General features: G+C 44.8%; 1 protein-coding gene across 1 annotated transcript in view; it reads left to right on the top strand.

The window, feature by feature from the left end:
* Positions 1-21,823, top strand: part of MRPL23 (mitochondrial ribosomal protein L23) — a 254,387-nt gene that overhangs the window by 230,693 nt on the left and 1,871 nt on the right. The window lies entirely within an intron of this gene.

Raw genomic sequence — 21,823 nt, forward strand, 5'->3', positions numbered from 1 at the left:
TCACACAGTGCTTGTGGCATCACTGGGCTACTCCTCACCATGCATTGAGCAAGCTTGCAGCAGCACAACAACTCTGTATCCCAACACAGCAACACATGAAGGTGTAGGGACACCAACAAAAGGACACAGCACTTTACTCACCCTTGCCTCACCACTCCTACCACTACAAGATGCAGAAGTTGAAAGTCAAGCTTTTGAGTTACCAGCAATCTCCACTTTGGTGCATTATTGGCTTTCCTGCAGTGTTTTTATAAGCCTGTTTATAACACAATAGACAATGGGAGAAGTTGCTGGGGTTCCCAGTGGACACATGTTGACAATAAACCCCTGTAACAGAGGTCAAATGTGTGTTCCCAGAATAGCAAAGGGTAACTCGCTGCCTGAGGAGTGTAATACTGCCAATGAACTGATACAGAAGAAACGTCTTATTGTCCAAGCCATTGAGTCAGCTTGGCCCAAGAAGACTAATTTTCCAGAAGATCTGATCTTTCTACTTACTGCAAGGATATGACAACATGTCTCTTCCATTGGTAATGCTTATGTCTGTGCGAAGGTCCCTGTAGTCATAGATATAAAGCTATTTAAAATGAAGTGTAAAGAGGCAACACCACCCAGAATGTCATGTTCTTGACCAGGTGCCTCTGTTGGTGGAAAGCCTTTCTCTCCAAGCAAGAGAAAAGAGTGAGTCAGACAGCAGTTTCATGTGGGTGGGGTGGCTCTGCACAGTAATGGGGGGAGGGAAGGAATTATAAAACTCTATGTCCTATTTTTAAGAAGTTGTAATTTAGCTTTACTTTTCCCTCACATGAAGTCTCCTTGGGCAGGAAAGCATTTTTAACACATGCTTTGAAAAAAAAAAAATATATTGGCCAAGTGGAGTTTTCTTCTTTCGCTGGTCACTTTTTAGCTCTTTGTGGGTGCCAAAAAGAACTATACTGGCCAAGTGGAGTTTTCTTCTTTCGCTGGTCACTTTTTAGCTCTTTGTGGGTGCCAAAAAGAACTAAGAGCTTTTTTTTTCTTCATGTGTGGCTACAAATACATTGATTGTGCTCTGATAGCCACATGATGACAGGGTGACTAACTGAATAGGACTACCCATGGTCATTTGTGTCCAAGTTGAATTGCTGGCAGACAGACAGACAGACAACTCATGGTGGGTTTCACATTTGAAAGCCTGGCACATCAATCTCGTTGGTGCTACAGGAGTTGTGTTGACTGCAAGGTGGTATGAAAAGCAATGTAAGCATGTATGTGAGCAGTTGGGATGACAGGAGGGTTTGCACAGGCTCCAGAAGCATTTTAGCAAACAAAAGCTCTCTCTTTGAAAAAGTATGTTTATCACTCTTAAGAAAATGTATCCACCTGCAAAGTGATCCAAGAAAGGCTGTGGAACAGCCCATGTCTCCTCCATGGGCCATCTCCACAGCAGCAGTAAAGGAAGTGAGGTTGCGATCATACAATGGCAAAAATTGTCCTATGTTCAATGCCTATTTTTACTCTTCTTGCCTCCATTTTTCCTGGCACGCGAAGGGCTGGAAGCAAAGGCACCGCACCCTGGAGTGGTGGGGGATATTACAGCAGAAGCACAGTGCCAAGGTTATGGTTAGATCCTAGGCTATCCTTGACTGGCATTGCAACAATTTTATGACCAACTTTGTCCTGTGAGCATCCAAAGCTCTGGGCTTTTTGGGTTTTCGTTTGTTATTTTGTTTTGTTTGTTTGTTTGTTTAATTTCAGAGCCTGTTAGTGAGCAGCCAGCAGTGAAGACAAGAAGCAGCTGTTCTGTAAGGTCAGGCTGGTGGGCTAGCTACGCTTTGTTTTGGAGAATACCATGCCACCAAAGCAAGGAGTCACTTAAAGACGCTGAGACACCCGAACAGTGATCGCATGGCCAAGCTAGCAGGGGACTCTTTACTCTGGCCAATGCCCTTGTACAGCTGTGCCCCATCCAACTTGCAGACTGGGCCTCCAGTTCAAATGGATGTGGAGGGTTGTCACTGTTTGATTGCAGGTCAACAATAAACCATGGCAGATGCTCTGTTAATCCTCTCCCCTTCCCCATCTCCACCTCCTGCCTCTGCCTGCTAAGGAAAGACAATAGGAGGGCAAAGAGAGGCAAAGAGAGAGAGAACTTGCAAGTTGGAAAAAAATAAAAATGTTTTACTAGTGCTACTAATAATATAGAGAAAATAATACAAAATATACAAAACCAATCTTGACATTCCTGGCAACTCAGTACCAGCTGCTTGGGCAGCTGCAGGGCAGGCACCCAGAAGTCCTGGGTTGGACTCAGGAGCAAACTGAAACTGAATTCAGTCTGTCACTACGCCTCAGATTTGCAGGGACAACCAGCAGGGTCCTTCCCAGACGCCGGCCATAGTCAAAGAGGGACGAGACCCTCATGATCGCCCACTTTTATATGGTGTTATGACGTGGATGGGATGGAATTCTTAGTTGGTCAGTTTTAGTCACTTGTTCAGTTCACTCCTCCTTGCTAATGGGATGTGCATTCTTATCAGTGACCTTGCATACCATTGCTATGTCTACCAAAACATGTATCTAACTTCAGAAAAGTGCCTTTACTTAGAAGAACTTAGCTGAAAGGAAAATTTACTAAAAGAGAAACTGGTCTTGTTTTTAACAAAACCAGGACAAGGGTGAAAGAGTTAATGGCACCTAGCAGAAAAGCTGTATCTCTAGAGTTTCCAACCAAACCAACAACTTGAATACTTCCCAACCAAAATATTGATTCTTCTTGGTTACTGAACTTCTGCAGCCAAATTCACAGCTCACCCATCCTGCCCAGTGCGGTGACGTCTTCACAGAGACTGGCTCATTTTGAGCAAAGTTCCTTAAGGGTTTGTTTTTCATTATATACAACTGTCTGGCCTAGAATATATAGGAGGTAAGATAATTAATGGATATCCCTGGAAAAATACATGTGTTCCTGGAAATCCTCTTCTACCTTCATGAATTCCATTGCTAGCTGTAAGTTTAGCCTGAAGCAACCAAGCTAGCAGTGACAATCATGACCCAAACACCCCTTTGCTAGCATAATAACACCTTTGACAGCCTTGCTCAAGGAGCTATTTATTGTGCTCTTTTAAATGACATGCACGTTGGTTTGATGGGGACATGCACTTTCTTCAAGTCTGCACTGTCTAGCCATATAAGGCCCTTCTCCATTTGGGTGCAAACCATGGGAGAGGAAAACCCTTATAATTCCATGAAGTCTAGTACTAGCAGGTTGCTGAAAAGGCTTCATGTCCTTCCTAGCTTCTGTGTCAAAACCTTCACATAAATGGCAGGATTCTAGGAGGAATGAGAAAAATACTTGTTAGAAGCTCAAACAAAACAAGCATGTAAAAGTAGAAAGTAAATACAATCTGAAGACCCAACTAAAAAACTGGCTTCCATAGGGGATACCCAACTTCACATTGTCTGAGTTGGAAATAATTTTGAGATATTTCTTCTCCATTCCCTAGTAAACATGTAGCAATGAATATGTTTGGCAGGTATTTAGACATTGACAACCTCCAGAGTTTGGAATTTCTTTGCAACCATCTTGGAAGGGTGAGGGGAGTGAAGAAAAAGCAATCAGTGAAGTCAGCATCATATCATCATCTTCAGCCACAAGCATTACAGTGCACTCACAGCTTTCTCTTCTCACTTCCAAAATGAACTCCAGAGATATTTTATTCCTGGGACACTGCTATGGGAAGTGGGTGTGCCACCAAAGCCATTGATTCAATTCATTGGCTAAACTGTTCTGTCAATAAGAAAAGCAAAATCTTCCTTTATGAAGTTGCTCAGGAAAATTTGTAGTACATGAGACAGAAGTAGTCCTGTATTAACTCATGGACTCCAGACATGCAACTTGAAGCTTTTCTAATTATGCTGCCCTCAACGATTCCTGCATACACTCACTCATCCGCACACTCTTACAAGTGTGTGCAAAATCCAGAGTGGTTTAAAATTTGTCAAAATTGAACATTTTATTTACAGTCAACTAGGAAATAAATAATAGCTCCTGACCTTAGAAAGGCAATTCCTTCAAACTCATATCATGAGACTTTGACATTGAGCCTCATGGAGAAGAGGCACAGGGACTTAGTGCTGATAGACACCTTGTTGAAAGCCACTTTTGTCCACCACTGGTCAAGAGTCAAGATAAGGGTGCCACCCAGAAGTGACCAGCAACCATACGTTCTGCTGTCTGTGAATTTTGCTCAAGAAAACATAGTCCTTGGCCTGCTCAGCTTAGGTGCTCCAAGTGCAAGTGCTGTAACTCTGTAAACTGAAATGGCTGTCTCCTGATTCAGTCTGCTGAAAACTGTTTAATTTTTAATGTAGCTCAACTGATTTGCACTCATCTATGGCATATTAGTGTCCCAAAGCCTCCATAGCTGCTCATAAGGCGATCCTCCAACTGACTAGACTGACTCTTCCTCTTTCCTTCTCTTCCATTAGTCATAGAGAAGGTGAGGAAGAGGAGGAGTAAATCTTTCTTGCACTGATCAAGTGAACATGAAGTATTATTTCTTGAGAAGTTTTATAGTTGCTTGGAGCCTCCTAAGTTCTGACCTAAGCTGGTTCTGCATTGCCTGTCATGGGAGTAGATAATCCTTCATTTAAGCAAATTCTTCTTCCAGGAAACTGAGCTGGCAGCAGAGTTTCCACAGATGGAAACTGGAATGCTTCATGGTCCATGAGCCATGAGATATTTGGGTGAACTGGTTTCTACTGGTTCTTCTGCTGCTGCCTCAAAATTATCTAGTTGCCTGCTGTATTACTCGCCTTTTGGCTGAAGACATCAGCCCCTCTTTTCTCTCCTTACCTGCATCTCACCATCGCCTGTTGGAAGTTATTATCTTTTTTTGATATGCTTTATGAACTGCCTGGGTGGTTGCTTTCTAAGCTTCTTTCATTTTTTTGCCAACCAATCTGGAGGGGCAGCATCCTGCAGCAGGAGAGTGGTTGAAGATAGTAAGTTGTCCAGCTGGCTCAGTTGCTTTTGGAAGACATGTGATCAAGCTGTAAATAGAACCATTTCCTGCACTTTTCTTCCCAGACTTTATCTTGTTTATTCATGTGAACAGTACCTGGGGAATAGCTGCGTCTGGCCTTGGTTTTAATTTGACTGTATTTCAGCAGCGTCATGTCATTATATTGGTCCAATACCAGATTTGGAGGAAATTCATGTGGATGACCTATTCTTGATAGCCCTTTAACTATGGCCAGATGGAGCGTGAGCTGCTTGTAGCCACACATTGCACAGTGTGGAGCACATGTTAATGTGCATGGCTGGGAAGACGTCAGAACTCTCATTACAGTTCACTTGATAGATGGTTTTACTCCATGAAGCATAAGCCAGAGCAACCAGCTAAAAAGCTCTAGCATGTTTCTTGCAAGTCTCCAGTACCCTGGACAGGTGAGGGGCTGCTCTCTGCCTCTTTCCTTCCAGAGATGTTTAGGGACAGTGGGGTAGTAGGGAGGAGCACCAAAAAGCCTTAGGTTAAGCAGACAAGGTGCGAGCACAACCCTGTATGTCAGTGGGTGCAGAGTGCCTACGTGTTCATGGGATTTCCACTCTGCTCTCTTGTCCTCATTCATTGTGGCTTTGGAAATTGCATTTCACCGTGCCCCTTCCCCACATGTCACCCATAGCACTTGTAACATGCAGTGACACTTAATAGCACATAGTGCAAAGCCCTCTGCTTTGTTAGCATCTTTCCTGCAAGGATCTCAGAACACTTAGTACAAGGAAATGTTTCTCTCAGTTTTTATCAAAAGACTACCTAGAGCCAAAGGATAACACGATCTTCACAAGAATGCTTTCAAACTAAGCTTCCTGACTGCTTTTCCAGGAGCTGTTAAAGAACAGTGCTTTCATCCACCCACCCAGTCCAGTTCTGATTCTTGTGGCCACTGATTTTTTTCAGCATCCCTCTCCATGTGTCACCGATGCTCCTCCACTTTTGGACTCAGGAGGACACTTAACTCATTATTTCCTCCTTGTTTCAGCTCTTTTGTACCACCCCCATCCTCAGGCTGAACAATTTTGGGAGAAAGTGGTCTGAACCACTCAAAGATGAGAGTGGAGCTTCGCCAAATATTTATATAGGGCAATCTAAAGAGCTGAAGGATGGCCACCACCTGCTTTGGAGGCAGCAGTGGGGTGGTAAGATGCTCGGGGCTGCCGAAGGGTGTACCAGTGTTGCAGCACATGGGGATGCCTTCTCCTCCACCTGAAGTCAGAGACCCAAGGTTGGAAGCAGGCTGGTTGGTATCCGTGTGAGCATGAAGCATGAGGTAGCTTCTGAGCATCTTGTTTCACATTCCATTACCACGTAGGGCATAATACGTTTTTAAAGAAAAAACTTGCTTTTTCACCACCATTTAATGAAGCTATAGAAAGGAAGAGCAAGTCCCACAGCATGCTGGGTAGATGGGGTATGCTGATACTCTGCCAGTCCAGCAATGCATTTGGCTCAACACCCCTCTCAGCTTTACATGAGCACCAGGGCCTGAAGGTCAGCTACAGCTGGGCCCATCCCAGCAGCACGTCCCAGGTGATTGTAGCACAGCAAAACTTAACTTTCTAGGATTAAACTTCAGGATTTCCCCAGTCTTAAGCAAATTTCAGCTCTCTGGATTCAACAGCAGCTTGGCCAGATCCTGCTTTCAATTACATACATGTGTAAAACACAAGGTAAAGCTGTGCTCTGCTATCCTGCCATGGGCTGAGCTTCTCCATTGGATGCTGTGTCTTCCCCTACCCCCTGAGAGGCTGGAGGGATTCCCTCAAAACAGCCCAGCGACCCACTCCCCAGCGTTGCACTGGGACGTCATGCGCCTCCATGCTGTCTGGCTCCTCTGCGGCTGGGAAACAGTTTGGATGCGATTCATTCATTGCAATCAAAACCCAACAAGTACTGGAAGAAAGTTCAAATGTATGCGAAATAACTTGTCCAAAAAGCTGGCAAAGGCAGCTTATTTTTCCTGTCTTACAAGAAGTTATGCAATCAAGTGATTAATTACCCATGGCACAGTCTGAGAGGTGAAAGATTAATATTCCTGGAGACTGCTGCTGTTGACCTTACGTTATACCCAGGATGGGAATAGCCTGAGCTTCCCAGCAGAATAAACCTTGCCCAATGGTGAGACTGTCTTCTCCATAGTTGAGTGAAGAGGTTAAAGTTTTGTTTTTCTTCCTAATTCTGTCCCTCCAGCAGGAAATAGTACTATCAAAAGACTCCCACCCATCTCCCAGCTAAAAAGGAAGTTCAAGTCTTTTACAATTCAAAGGCTCTGCCTCACCCAGCCATGGCAGTGGAGTGGGAGCCTAGCTTTCGACGCGGGCACTGTTGGGAAATGGCTTAGCAACATCATGTGTGTCACCCGGTGGGGCACGAACCATGACCCAGCACTCACTGCAGATGACGCTGGAAACCTTGTCAGCTGGTTCCAGTTAGCCTTGGGGGAGAGAACCTCAAATTCAATCACAATTTTAAACAACGGTTCTTGCCTGCACTGAATGCTCATTAATGCACATTGCAATATTATTCCTTTCCTGTGGAAAGAACCATTTCCTGGGATGTGACAGAAATTAATTCTGTGTGCAGCTGCAGTAGTTACCCATTCTTTCTGCTTATCATGTGCAGCTGAAGGGTGCCGCGTTTCTGTGGCATAGGAGAACATGACTTCTCAAGCACATTGCTCACCCTACCTTTCTTTTTCTACACAAGCCCACGTGCAGCAATCACTTTTTGCTGAAAATCCTGCACCAGCTTGCTGTCAGCAATGCTACCTTAGAGCAAAAGTTTTTTGGTATTTTTGTTAAAAGGTTGCTTCTCAGTAGTTTTTAACCTGGCCAAACTAACTATTCACTTCAAGATGAAGTTATTTTCCAAGGGAAGAATGCAGCAAACCTTCAGTCATTTTAGTCATTGGATGTGCAAGGAATAACGTGTAGATTTCCCTATATTTAAAACGTTGTCCACTTTATTATTAAGCATTTACAACCCCATTCTTTGGAGTGTATCTTAGCATATCCTGCCTTTCATGGCTGAAGTTACAGCATTAAAAACTCTTCTAAGGAAACAAATATTCATTATTTGATCTAAGGTATACTCAGTATAGGAAGAGGGAACAGAAGAAAAGACTTGTACAATTTTTCTTCTCAAGTAGTGGTTTCCATCAAAGCAACTTGGCATGTGAAAGCTCTTAGTGAAGGAGAGAACCAAACACAAGAAACCAGAAAAAACAGGGCAGGGGGCAAGGGGTTACTTCATGTGCGATAAAAATCTTCCATAATCTTTGGTCTCATGAAAAAGCCAATAGCACTGGTGCCAAATAACTTCTCACAACAGGAAGACTGAACAGCAATGAGGCTGCTGGTGCCGGTGAGCGCCTCTCAACTGAAATGAATGGAAAGGACAAGGCTGCCCAAACAGTGAGAAGTTGAACAGGGGTTGACTGGAGGTCTTGGAAATGGATGGTGTTAATAGCTTTCAAAAATGCTACAAAACACCTGATTGTGTGCAAGGGGGAGCTTGCAGCTCCTCACATAGTCAATGATGGCATCAGCAGTATGGCTCATGTCTCACTGCTGGTCTGGAAAAGCTCTAGCCTCTCATTTTCTCCTGGTTCTCTTGTTGCAGTTGGGTTCACAAGAACACAGAATAGATGAGGTTGGAAGGCACCTCATGAGATCATATACTAAACTCCCCAGCTCAAGCAGGGTCAGCTAGAGCAGGTCCCAAACTCTGACCAATTGAGGTTTGAGTATCTCTAAGAATGGAAACTCCACAACCTCTCTGGGCAACCTGTGCTGGTGTACAACCACAAAAAAAGCTAAAAAAATATTTTTTTAGACATTTAAATGGAATTTCCTTTCTTTCGGCTTGTGCCTGTGGCCTCTCATCCTGCAACTGGGCACCACTGGGAAGAGTCCAGCTCCATCTTTCCTCCCCCCATCAGATATTTATACATAGTGACAAGATCACTCCTGAGCCTTCTCTTCATGATCAGCTGGTTGTGCACCAAGACCTTAAGGTCCTTTTCTGCAGCAGCTGGTCAGCCCCTGGTTCATACTGGTGTCTGAGGTTATTACATCCTATGTGCGAGACATCACATTTCCCTCCAAACATTGTGAGATTCCTGTTGACGCACACCTTCAGCATCCTCTGAATGTCACCACAACCATCTACTCTATCAACCATTCCTCTTGGTTTTTTTTATCACCCGCAAACTTGTCAAGGCTGTCCTCAGTCCCATCATCCAGGTCATTAGTGAAAACATTAAACAGTTCTGGCCCCAGTATCGAACCCTGGGGTGCACTATGAGTGACTGGCCTCCAGATGGGCTTCATGTCACTGATCACAATCCTTTGATCCTAACAGTTCAGCCAGATTTCAAGCCACCTCACTGCCCATTTACGTCATCCACAATTCATCAGTTTGTCTATAAAGATGTTATAGGATACAGTGTCAAAAGCCTTGTTAAAATTGGCATAAATGACATCCACTGTGCACCTCTCATCCATCTAGCCACTCATCTCATTATAGAAGGCTATCACGATGGCCAGGCATGATTTCAGCATATCAAATTCACCAGAGTGTCAAGTTTTGAGAAACTGGAGAAAGAGAACCGCACCTCATCTCCCTCTGGCCTTGGTTTTCATAATAGTTGGAGGGAAATTGGCGTTTCAGCTTTTGTTGTAACTAAGAATGCCTGTCTCCCTTCTGGGGAGTTATGTAGGAAAAGCAAAATTTACTGTAAAAGCTTCATTACATGTGCTAGAATTTTAGTCTCTGATTTGGCATGGACTTAGAAAAATAATAATCATTTAAAAATAAACCTAGCTATTGTATTTAACCTTGGCCCATGCAGCCAGTGATATTTTGTGAGACGTTCCAGCTATCCACAGATTCTTTTCACCGAAGCTTCCCTTCAGGAAACAAAATAAACTAATGATACAAACAGGAAGCAGCTGTCTTTTCCTAAATAATAATTAAAATGAGGTCCCCTTAGCAGATGGGGTAATAAAGGGGAGGGGAAAGACCTGAAATACTGTCGGTTTAACTTTGACCACTCTTTGGAGGACAGGCTTAGAATAGCGACACAAGCTGTGAGGCTGGGAGGACTTATTTTCTTACAAGCCATTTTTGGATTTAAAAAACAGATAAAGGTCTGCATGAGGGGCAGATGAGCAAGACAAAGGAATGCTGCTCTCTCAATGCACACAAACTCTCCTGCTTCGGTAGTATTCACATGGAAAGAAACATTAATCATCATAATCATTGATGCTGTTCTTCAGTGTCTTTCATGTGCTATCAGCAATCACTAGGAAATTCCAGGGTGTTCCTGATGGTTGTTCAGTTGTGTTTTGTTGGGGTTTTTTTTCTCTTTGTCCCAGACTGTTGATTTGACACAGTTCCTTGAAATTCCACTTCAAAAAGGAAGAAGGACAAGAGAGCTGGAAACTCTTGGCTCCTTCCAGCTGGCTGGGAGGAGGAGATGGTGGCAATGAGTGTGGTACCATGCAGAAGATCCTCCTCTGGCCCCAGGGTTTGGTCTGCTCAGGGCTTCCAGAGGCGGAGGGATCTTGCCCCTGTGGGCTTAGCATCTGAGCCTGTGGGTGACCACAAAAACATATTGGTCAGAGGCGAGGAAACCAGGGGAGATAACCATGTCCAGCAAAAGCCACAAGTAACACAAGGCTAGGACTTTTTATCTTTTATTATGAGTGGGTGAAGCAGTAAATTGATACGGTGTGGCAATGCGTTGGGGAAAGTGCATTTTTCAACAGCATGAAATAACACTTTATTAAAAATTAGGTTTAAGTTTGCTCTGTCTCAGGACATAATATGAATGCGTAACCATACGATATGACCCTGAGAGAAGACTTGAGATATACCCTCAGTTGGTGCTCTGCCTTTTGCTGGAGTAGGTGGTACTGGGTTACTGATCATAACAGGAGGGGCTTAGGGGAGGGTTTTTTGACTGTAGCCAGAGAACCAATGCAGAAAAACCTGTGCCATAAAGCCAGTGGGTTATCTAGTGCTACCTCCCAAAATATAGGGCAGGTGGGAAAAAACAAGGTTTCTGTTCTATTTGTAAGATTTCGAGATTCTACATGGCAGGAAAAGATCCTACTGTCCACTCTCAAAGATCATTAGGTTTCTGAATGTGGCAGGGATTCACAGATGGAAAAGGAGATGGCAGGAAAATTGGTGACAAGCCTTATGACTCCTTCTGGTATTTGAAGGTACCATCAGGCTATCACCGATACCACTTTCTGTATCCTTTGAGGCATGAAACGTCCAAAAACATCTCATACCAGAGACTCTTGTCTATTAATCAGAGTTAGCACCAATTTTGACTTAATATTTTCTAGAACTTCTTGCTTTCAAGAGGGGAAAACAATAAGGCATCCAGACCTGAAGAAGATTTTGACAAGGTCCTTTTACTCTGCACTCAGTGACTCTATTATCCATATAACCTTCCTTCTATCTTTTCCTCATTATATCTTGTCCTAAAGCTCAAGTTGGCATCCTCTGAGTGAACTGAGGAGTAATAAATGTTCATTTTTAACTAGGCATAGCAGTGTCCTGCCAGTCCTATATCTGTAAAAGGACAGAGCTAATCTTGTGGTACCACTGCAAATGCTTCTTTTAGCAGCGCAGAGCTTAAAAGCGCAAGAAAGTTCAGTCCGGACTGTCCAATATGCATAGCAGCCTTCTCCAAGTCACATGGAAAACTTTGCCATGGAAAAGTTTATCTTGAGTTACCTTCAGGTAAAGATGGTGTCTTCACAGTCACCATGGAAATTCCCATCTGTGTCCCCTTTGTGACAGAGAAACCTGCCATGGATCTCTGAAGGAAAGCAAAATTTAAATGTGAGGATTTTGTGATTCCCTACTGGAAGTACAGTTTTGTCCCTGGCTTCATTTATCTGTTCTCACCAAGGATGTCTGCTGTACTATCCATTAGTAGATAAGATGTAGAGTCTGCATCTCTCCTGCCATGAGACTCACTGGAAGGATAACAAGAGCCAGGGGATTCTCCTTCAGATGGTCAGAAGGAAGTCTGGAGAGCTGATGTAGTCCAGGCAAGCACAGCTATTAAGACAGAACGCTGCAAGGACAACAAAAGAAAGAGTTAATATTTCTCCAGCGGTACAGAAATGCCTCCATGGGGTCCCAAAAAGCCAAGAAGATGGCAGTGTAGATATCACCTTTGGTTTTGCACTAGTACGTGAGCAGTGGGGTTGGTTGTAGTGGTAAACTTTTAAAATTTTGTAGAGGTTTTGGAGAAAACACATTTTAATCGATTTTTAGACTTACCAAGCACACACACAAAAGGATAAAAAGGGAGACATATGTCATTTGAGACCTCTTGGCTCCTGACAGTACACATGCCCTCATTTTTAGTTCAAACTAAATTAATCTATTAAGGCACAGGAAACCTAATTTCACATCTGACTCTGCTTGGGCAGACACTGGAATACCAAAAAAGGCAGCTAGGTCTTTATCGCAATGTACAGTTCAAGGGAAGTGAGAGGTATTATTCATGTGGGTGTGACCTGATGGCAGCGCTGATTCACTCTTCCAGTCCAAAGCCCTCCCTGTCCTTCCTAAGCCTTCCAGCACTTGGGGCCACCTTTACAAGGGTCCTTATTTGGTGAAGAGAGCTACATATTTTGGCCCACCCTCTTTCCTCCCTGCTACAAGTTATTGTTGTGGAAATGGCTCACAGAGGGGTGTTTTGTTTTGTTTTGTTTTTCTTTAAGATTTGGCTCCTCAGGCTAAGAATAGCTTCCCCATTATGTGAGCAACAGCAAAAAGTAAAAAGAGTATCAACAATATAAATGTCACTGGAGGCAGACATCCCACTCTATCCGTCACGACAGCAGTCCACTTTTGGAGATCTCTGAGTGACAATTGGCTAATTTTGAAGTTTCCTCAGTGGGATCCACAGCTGATGTGACAGAAGAGATAGCAAAGTCAGGGCAATCATTCCACATCAAGTAATCCCTGTAGTACCGCAAATGTGCTGATAATCAGACATCATCAACACCAGTGATATTTGAACTGCAACAGAGCTAGGTGTTTTGTTTCCACAACAGATGGCTTGCTATGAAGTCCCCAAAAGCTTGAACTGATGCATTTATCTCAGAAGATAGCTCTTGGTGTAGCCATGAATCCTTTGTCCTCTTATTGGAAGAGAGAATAGGATCAAAGGATTCCAGGTATACATCTTTTTTCCTTTTTATTTTTCTTTTTGGGGGAAGACCATTTTCTCCTAGTTCTCCTTCAGGAGTCACTGCCATCCTCATCACTCTTGGTTTATAGCAGTTTCTCAAAGTCATAGTGAGACACCCAGGACAGGAGACCTCAAAGGAGCATCTGGGAAGATGAGAAGGGAAGGTTAACAAGGCCACTCAGTTGTTATTCAGAGACTCATCTTTCAAGTGCTGTTTTCCAGGGAAAAGACGGGGGAGAAAGGCTCTGACTGTTATAACTACAAATAAAACCTTTAAAACGTATACCAAGTAGGGTGAATAAATTCCCAAATCAGTTCATCTGAGATATGCACTGTCTCAGCAGCTTCAGAATTATTTAACACAGATGCCAATAAGGACTCAATTTCCATAGCCAAACTTGGAATCAGGTGGGCAAACTGGTGACCAGAGCAGAATTCTAATTTACTGAAGACATCTGGCTTCACAAGAGTTTCAACATTGTTTGCTGAGGTGGGAACAAATGGGTCAACAAGGAGGCAAGAGGGGTAGCAGTGTCTGACATCAATATTATTGCCAAACACTTGATAACATCAAGCCCTGTGAGTGAGGGACTCCTTGGGGATGATGTATAAGGCAGGCATCACAAACCTTCAGTTGTTCAACAAATTTGTCTACCAGCACTCAGGATCTTAAGCTGCTCAGCCAAGTGCAACCCAGAAAAAGGTGTGTGCAGTGCCTGAGCTGCAGTGAACATAGAGTGGATAAGGATACTTGAAGATGGTGACCTTTGGGAAGTAGCCATGCAAGAACAGGATAGAGCCAATATGAATGTGAAGGTACATAAGAACATAAAACCATCTCCTAAGGTCTGTCTAGCCTAGCATCCAGACCCCAACAGAGTCCATGAGTGGAAGCCTGGGGAGAAGTAAGAACGAGGGCAAACATATACAATATTTCCACTTGGTGCTCTTCCAGCCTCCAACCAGCCTCAGGAGCTTCTGGAGCCAGATACAGTTCCTATGTATTTAGTAACTGTCTGTGGATTTCTCTTCTGTGAACTCTCCTTGAATCCATGTAAACTTCTCATATCGACAACATCCTTTGATAAGAAGATCCACAGATCTGCTACCTGTTGCATGAAGAGCTATCTCCTGTTTGTTTTTCAGTCCAGATTCTTCTGAATTCATGTAACGCTGCCTGCTCTTGTACAGGAAGAGACAGCAAAACCTGCCCCATCCCTGCTCCCATGCTGCTCACAACCTCAAAAACCTCTCTCCTATACCTCCCAGTAATTTTTTTTTTCCAACTGGAAGATGCCTGTTTTAGTTGGTATGGAAACTAAGCCATAAGGTGGAACTTGTGAAGGCCTTGGTCTGTTTTTATGTACAGCCTCACTTGCCCTCAGACTCCAAATGGTCTTTTGCATCTTGCAGTTGTGAATGAAAGCCTGCAGCTTGCTCAGAGCTTGAGTTCCAGCTCTAATGCTGCAGGACTCACATGTTGGCAGAGCTACAGGGATATAAATAATAGCCTGCACCCAAATCCCAGGGAGGAACAGTTCCTAACCATGCTGTACATGTGTACAAGCCATTCTTGGAAGCCTCTTCACACTCCAATCCTCTCTTGCACCTCCTTAAGATTGCCAGTAACCCATACTCCCAGTTTTACTTCCAGAGGTCTTGTGAGGTTATTCATATCTACAAGCTGCACTTTGTAGACAAACTCATGGATTTTCTGGCAGTGACCAGCAGCTTAGCCTTTTCTCTTGTTGTATTGGCATGTAAATCCGTAGTGAGTGCCCAGGGAAACCAAGAGCCTGCCACCTGCATAAACTTTGCCAACTACCTACCAAAAGCATAGCGTGCTCTCTGCTCTGTGTGTGTGCGTGTGACAGTGAACTGTAGCACACCATCTAAAATAACCCTATGCATGGAATCAGAAATAGAAAGAAAGGAAGGATGCATTTTGTGTAAATGTAGTCAGAAAGTCTGCAAGACAAGTTACTTGAAGTGGTTCGAAAGATGAAGAAATATGACTCACTTCCAGAAGGAACTGTTTTGCTGGGCTGAGCTGAGAGTAGAATTGTGTCTTATTACATGGTTGCCATTAGGGCTTTACTGACATCCACATGGACGAGACGGACATCAGTAAACACTATGATGGGCATGCAGAGCAGGTGTGCTTCGTAAACACCAGGGGAGCTCTGCAAGCGGAGCATGCAGCTCTTTATCTGCAGTGCAAATGTACGTACAGCTTTTTCAACCAGTATTTATAACATAAGGGTGCTTGCTATGCCCTCAGCAGAAAAGCCTACGAGTCACCTCTGTCCAGGCAAGCAGGAACCTCCTAACCGTTTCAGAGCAGTGGTATACTTAACTAAACACTCAGCTTCCCACAAAGCCAGAGGCAACACTGCAGAGGACGAGGTAAAAGTGCTCAGCGTGGGCAGCCATGCCTTAGCAAGCTGCCAGCAGAAGTGTCCTCTGCTCCCTGGGCTATCAGCGCTCAGCTCGTCTGAAGCTTGAGGGTTTAGCAATGTTTATCAACACTTCCCCTGCAAATGCAACTACGTGTACCCTTATTCATCACAGAGATAGCATTCTCTTCCCAGTGTTTTTCTTTTGCTAACTCCTTGCAGCAAGGAGCAATTTCACTGAATTAATCTGTGGCTGTTGACGACATTGGGAATTTTATTTCAGACCATCTTTCCCATCTATTCATCTGTGACTGGTGAAACCAGGGCCGCTGTTGCACATAGGAGAGCTGAGAGATGCTCTCTACATGCAGCTCCATGGTGTGCCCCAGCCCCACCACGCTGAGGGGACTGCAGTGACCTGTCCTTCACCCTTGGCCAGGCATGCAGTTTTCACTGCATAACCCTACTAGAAGCAAGCTGTGACCCAGGTGTTCTTCTGAGCAGTACCCAGCTATTGTCCGTCACATGTTGCATTGCAGCAGTCTGGTATCTGAATTTTCCAAGGCCCTGCTCCCATCCATGTCCATGGAGGACAGGAATGCAAGTTCACCCGGAAACCACCTTTCCCTTTTAAGTGAGCACATTTCTGAGTGTGTTTGGTATTTCCCATCTCTAGATACCACATTTTTTCCACTGACCCTGCAGGCAGTGCCAGGAGTTTCAGCAAGAGCCTAAATCTGTCAGCGTACCAGGAAGCGCAGGAAGCCAAACACCAAAACTTCCCATCCCATTTTCAGCGGAAGGGTCAGAGCTGTCTCTGCCCTGTGGCGCGACAACCAGTTTACCATCATCGTTTCGCTGCCAGGACAGGAAGGCGTGTGCAGATGGGTTCCATCCCCGGTGTCCCTGGCCCTTGGCAGCGACACTGGCCTCAGCGCAGACACATGCACCCAGGTGCGGGTGCTGCCTCTCTGTGGCGGGGGGCTTTTCCTTTCCATCCGCCACCTCTTCTTGTGAAGACAGTGGGTGAGCTGGGCTTACTCGCACATGCCAAGGCTGGTGGCAGGGTGGCACAAAGCCTGCATTGTGCACGCTCGCCGCCCTGAGAGGCGATCTAATTGTCTTCCCTGGCTCAGAGCAACAATTTGTTGGCAGCTGAGCTTGTGTCATTATATAACTGGAGATAGTCCGACTTGTAAACAGATCTCCAGAACATGTCTCTCTTCCCTTATTTTGAAGGAACAATAAGCTTGGGACTGGCTGACACCTTGATGCTGTTTGCAAGGACATGAACCGAGCCTTTACAGGAGAGATTAGTCCAGGGCATTGCCTCTTCTTCGTGCATGGCAATGGGAAGTTGGCAAGGGAATCCCAAGAAGGGCACAGGCTTTGTCAACAAACCTGGAGACCTGCAGGGCTCCTTCAGCTGCACCTCATTCTATGCCACGGGTTTCCCTTGGGCTGGGAGAGCGAAGGTTTTCCTTACAGGCTTCCAGCAATAAGCCTGGTGGAACCCAGAGGGTTGGAGAGGAATAATTTTATTTCCACACTCGGGTGTTTTCCTTTCCCACCTCCCCCTGCCCAGCCCTATCCTATGCTAACCAGCAGTACTTGGGAAAGGCAAAAGCCATCCTACTCTACTCCCATCCGCAAATCAGCACATTTCTGTGCATGACTTCCAGGCTGGCGAGGGATGTCAAAAGTGTCTTTTCCCAACACTTGCCAGAGTTGAAGCTGAAGGCACCATGTTGTGCTCCTCAAGCTTTCTTCCCCACTCTGCACTGCGGCTTGTGTCCCCCATGAGGAAGAAAAGAACTACTGTCCCTTTCTGAGTTTCATCTTTCTATGCTTCTGCACATATTAACATTAATGGACAAAATTGCTACTCTGGAAAACTGTTCCTCATTGACTGCAGGGGACACCTTCATGTTAACTTTAGTGCTGAGCTTCCCAGACAGCTGTTTCACTGTGTGAGCCTGAAACAGGGAGTGAGGAAGGTGCATCAAAAGGAGAAAAAATTTCTTGGGCTGAAATTTCAACTCCCTCTGATTTTGCTGTGTAAAGACCAAAGAGGTTGAGAGGAAAGGGCTGCTAGAGCCTGATCAGAGCCTGCCTAAAGGCAAGTGTCTGCAGTGCTACCCTCGCTGCCTTAAGGACTGAACCTGTGTATTCCAGTGCCAGAAATTAGCTATTTAACTTGCTTAGGTTGTCCTCTTACTGTACCTTTCCTCTGCTCTCAATGCTAAGCCTACCTTTTCTGGTTTTCTCTTCTGTCTCGCTTTCTCTGGGCCTCCAAAGCTCTGGGCACTGCACCCCTCCCCCAGAAAGAGGGCAGAAAAATATTGGGAGGTTGTTGCTCTTTTATAACTTGGCAGCTGCTAGCTCTGTGCGTCCATCTTCCTCCGCTCCTCTCTCCCCCACTGTTAGATTCGATTTCATAAATAAATACCCTGCGTATTGACGTCAGTGTAGGCCTTGAGAAATAATACTCCTGCCGCTTTCTTTGCTAAGCATGGGGAATAGAGGGGAGAGGGAGGAGGAAGAGAAGCAACAACGTCTTGGAAGATGAAGTCTTAATATTCTCTTAATCGCCTCCCTCCCTTTGCAGCTATGCCCCAGCTGTGAAGAAAACAAAGATTACCATTATCGGTGTGCCCTTCTGGCTTGAGATAGGAAAATCAAGTCTCCAAAACTCCTGGTCCTGGAGATGTTTTTTTAGTTAGGGGGGATGATGGGGAGGTATTCTGTCCTAGAAGTTGGAGGGATACCCTCGTAGGTCCCTGTGCTCCTCAAAGGGAGCTTAAGAAAATTGTACCCAAAATGCTGGCAGAGCTTGATTAGCACCTCCATCCAGCGAGAGAAGACAAAAGACAGGGCTGTCATTAGAACAGATTTTATCACGGGTGGCTTCGTCTGGTCATTAGTAGATGGTTTCTAGCCAACAGAAGCGATAAGGCACCACTGGCCTGCCAATAGAGGCAATGAGACAAGAAACATGGGTGCTTTGGGGGAAGATGTCCATTAATAATGATTTCTTTTTTTTTTTTTTTTGTAATGTTTGCTTGCAATAGCAAGCTTTTTAACAAGACCCTTGGGTCTTGACTGCCTTCCTAAACTAATTCCTATTGAGTCTGACACAGCTGAAGAAAGTAGTCTTGTACAGAAGGAGCATGGCCTTCATCTAAACAAACTGGTGGTAAGACAGGGAGGTAAAGAGGTTGTCCCAGTAGTTCTCCCATGGAAAAGCAGACAAATACTTTGATTTATTTTATAATCTCTGGTATTATTTCATCTCATTGTCCTAAAATCATGAGCTATGTTCTTTCTAAAGCTGGCCAAAAAGAAGCACAAACATGTCCACAAAATAGATGCAAGAGCTTTGAAAAGTCAATACAAGCTGAATTTATCTCTAGTAATTTTGAAAAGCGAAGTAAATATTTTAGTGCTGTTGACAGGGTGCGAGTTCTGCACTTCTCTCTGTTGCTGCTACCTGTGAATTACTCTGATATTTGAATAGTGCATTTTTTCCATTGAAAACTGTGCTATGCTTAGTGCTTTCTGGACAATGCTGGTTGTCATGTTGCTCTTTGGAGAACACACACAGAGATGGATGTTCTACCATGGTGCTCAACTCTGATCACTGCTGTATGCTGTGTCTGTCCTGGAAACCCAAGCCCAGAGCTGTGAGCAGATGGCTTATAGACCAGAACAGCCCCTTTTGACTGTCAAGTTTGACCTCCCATGCTGCCCAAGCCAAAAAAAAAAACCCTAGTTCAGAAATTTCCAGCCTCCAGGCTATTGCTGGTGGCTAAGCCAGAGTCTGGCAGGTTGGAAACCTTAGCTTTCAGTCTACTGTTGGCAGATAGAAAGAGAAGGAAAGGAAAGAGGCTCTCGTGGGGCTCTCTGCAAATGCTGACATTATTTTAATGAGCAAGTGCATTCCTCGGGACATGCACAGCTGGGAGCACAGCAGTGAAGCAGGTCAAGATTCCTGCAAGGACCCATTGCCTTTCCAGCAGGTTGAAGTCATGTCTGCCACAGCACACTGCTTGCTGACAGCCAGAGCATCCTCCAGTGCCCTTGTGGAGGGGAGAGACACACACCCCCAGCCCCTCAGTGGGAGTAACAGATCTCTCCTAGGACATGGGGTCTGTTTGTCTTTCAAACCAGGGTTCCTCCTTCAGCTGCACTGACAGCCATGGAATTGCTGTGCTACCTCAGCCTTGGGGTGTTTTACAGCTCACCTGCTCTTTAAAAATAAAGTGTGGGAAAAAAAGATACCAGATGTGAGAAGGTTGTTATAGTTGCTTTGCTTTATTGACACTGCGTTACAAACAAGTGCAATAGGTGTCTGAGTCTTGCAGTCTCGCTGAGGGCATGCAAGTGAAATAATCAAGCATATATCAGCACATTTGCCAGGCCTCCCCACAGCCATGTAAAACATCAGCGGATAATACATGCAACAGGGAAATAAAGTATGTTTTAAAAAGCAACAGACATGCTTCTTCCCTCCATTTAGCAGCTAGGTACATCAGTGGAAGACCAAGCTTCTGAGAGCAAGCACAATGAAAGGGATGAAGCTGCTATGAGATACAGAGGTAGAGGAACCAGTTTGAAGGCTCAGTCCATCCCAATGGCACTAGTGGAACTCACTGAAAGCTAGGATAAAAGCTCAGCTTCTTTCTGGATTAAAACAAACAAACAAACAAACAAAAATCTAAGAAATAATGTAGAAAATGTAGAAGGGGGGAAAAAAGGGAAAAATATGTGTTGGTTGGTGGGGTTTTTTCACCCTATACCTCCCCTTATCCAGACAAAGCCAGAGACACTGATTTACATACCTCGCAAATACTGTGGCTGCTTCTTTCTGTACAGCAAGTTGCACCTTGCCTCTTTCCCAGTATCCCTGTGTGTATCACACTGGGAAAATGCCCTCTAAAGAGATGCTTTATGCAAAAACCTTTTGCTCTCCTCTTCCTGCAGAGCTCCTTGATAATATTGAGACCCAGGGACCAGAGTTGAGGCTGGGCTAGGAGAAGGACCTGACTTTCACAGTCCTTCCTGGGACACTACACAGCCTTTCAGACTTCTCTGCTGAAATGATCCTTTGCCTTCCCACCCTCTCACATATCAGCAGAGCAGTGGGTCGAGGTCGCTGGACCAGCTGGGCTGGACATGGAGGTTAGTTGGGTGCTCAGACCTGCCACTTGTCCCTCCCCAGGGAGCACTGATGGTCACTGCTGCAGCCTCCAATGCTTCTGCGATCCAGCAGCTAAGCCCTAGGAGCTGTGTTTGTGTATAGAGGCATGACAACAAAAACCAGAGTTGATTCTGCCCATCCATTTGCGCAAATATGCATCTTGGGTTTGTTCTCAAGGCTGCAGTCTGAGATTTCCAAGCTAAGCCTGTGACTTATCTGCCAACTTGCAAAGAGGCTTTGCAGGCAACAGAAGAAACTTGAGCTGAAGCAAAGGTCCCATTCTCCCACCCACTGGCTAGGACCCATCTCAGGGGTTCCTGTGGCGGCTTGGGTCCTTCCTTGCAAGCAAACCCAGTCCTTGCCAGGGCAAAAGGCAGGATGGCACATTTTGAACAGTCTTCTAGTATCCAAAACCATGAGCTGCTCTGGTCTGGCCTCATGGTGACCCAGGACAGGATAAAACAGAAAGAAGCGTTAAAGACAAGCCAGGCTTAGAAACAGCACATTCACCCTTACAGTGTTTCCAGAACTGCTGCTTTGCTCCCTGGGGGACACAGGCAAGAAGTTTAGCTGAAGTTTTTATTGGTTTTTTATAGTCTCTAAATTTCCCCCATGATAGCAGTTTACACAGCAAAGAGCAGAAAGCGACCAAATCTCCCAAAGCCAAAGTTTCCAACAGTGGCCACCAGAAACAGTGATGAAGTCACCCCTTCATAGGGACACCTTTTAGTGCATAGAAAACTAGAGTTCTGCACAGATGGTCTCCACCTGAAATAAAGTACACGTCCAAAGTAAGCAGCCGAGCCTGCATCTGTACAAAACCCCTCCTGACCAACCACAAAAATCCCAAGAGGAAAAACTCTCTGAGAATTTTTTTTCCCCTTACTGCAAAATTGAAAAAGAAACAGGCTTAAAATACGCATTTTTAAGTGCCTAAATAGAAACTCCACTTTTCAGG

This window comes from Columba livia, chromosome 5, assembly GCF_036013475.1.
Source record: "Columba livia isolate bColLiv1 breed racing homer chromosome 5, bColLiv1.pat.W.v2, whole genome shotgun sequence".
NCBI lineage: Eukaryota > Metazoa > Chordata > Aves > Columbiformes > Columbidae > Columba > Columba livia.